We start from the raw sequence: 1,357 nt of genomic DNA, 5'->3' as shown, positions 1-1,357 counted from the left end.
AAGTAATGCGTCTTTAAGTTTAAATATTAAAAGGTATGGTAATTTAGTATATGGATAAAAGTTTTTTTTTTTTAAAAAAAAAAAAAGAAAAAAATTTAAATGCAATGCAATTAAGCTTGCTAATCAAGGAAAAAATAGGAACTTCATCAACTCTAAAGTTCAGATATTATTATTATTTGACATCTCCAGGGAGTCCAAAGACTCATCGAGGGAGAGTGTGCCAACAGCATCGAACGATTTGGGCCACTTCCAACTGCGTTCAAACTTACTTAACTGAGCTATTAGTAGCACAGGCTCTACCAATCGACCAACATTCTCACTAAAAATAAAAATTTTGAATTTGCTGTAATAAAAATTGTAGCAAAAATCATTATATTTATGGAATTACAACATAGATCTAAATATAAATATAAAACGTTTCAGTTTGCAGTAACATGCATAGTATGGCTCTCTGGTTGACAGAATGGTTAATGTATCTGCTTTCCAACCACACAACTTTAGGTGAAAGGTAAATTTTGTCGCCTAATGCGAGACCACCTTACTGCAAGCATGGGATTCACATAAAAAGCATATAATGTGTATGTGTGTGTGTGTGTGTGTGTATATTAAAAAAATAGATTTAATGACTTAAAAAAAACCGAGATAACTTATAAAGATTATAATGAGAATAATACAACTAGTTTCGGCTTAAAACAGCTTTCATCAGGTGTTCATAAAGGAAGAGAATAGTAATAAACATTTAAATATCTAAAAAAACTGGAAATTACAGGTAAAAATTGCCACACATAAACACCACAGATTTTGTTTCTCATTCTTTTAAGTTGCAGTAATAAGCATAATAATAAATACATAATAAATACATAAAAAACGTTGTATTTTTTCAAGTTGTTCTAACAGGCGTGCCATTGTTTATTGCAAGTGTGCGGCAGGCTCACGTCAACGCCAATATTGAATAACTGCAACCTGGCTATCTGGGATGTTATAACTCAAATTGTTGTTCAAGTGGACAGGATTCAGCAGGATTTCCCTTGATTCTACAATTTTCCTCTCAAACTCATCATCACAGCGAAAAATATTTTCTGATCTATCCCAGCAAACGGAGTGACTTTGTTGATCATCATTAGGATTCTTTGAAAAAAGAACATGACTGGATAACGCAGTTGCACGTGATCTTTTGTAAAAGATGTCTCTCTTATGCTCTTCTATACGTTGTTCAATAGATTTGTTAGTTTGTCCAAAATAAGGGATATTGCAATCGCATCATAATTTATATGCACCTGGATATTTTAGGTTATGATGAGTATGCTTTGAATGGCTGTTAGAGAATGGATTTTTGGAAGTGTGGTGAAGAACGTCT

Source organism: Typopeltis vanoorti, chromosome 1 (genome assembly GCF_054136105.1).
Source record: "Typopeltis vanoorti isolate ZY-2024b chromosome 1, IOZ_Tvanoo_1.0, whole genome shotgun sequence".
NCBI lineage: Eukaryota > Metazoa > Arthropoda > Arachnida > Uropygi > Thelyphonidae > Typopeltis > Typopeltis vanoorti.
Note: the sequence above shows the minus strand (reverse complement) of the source record.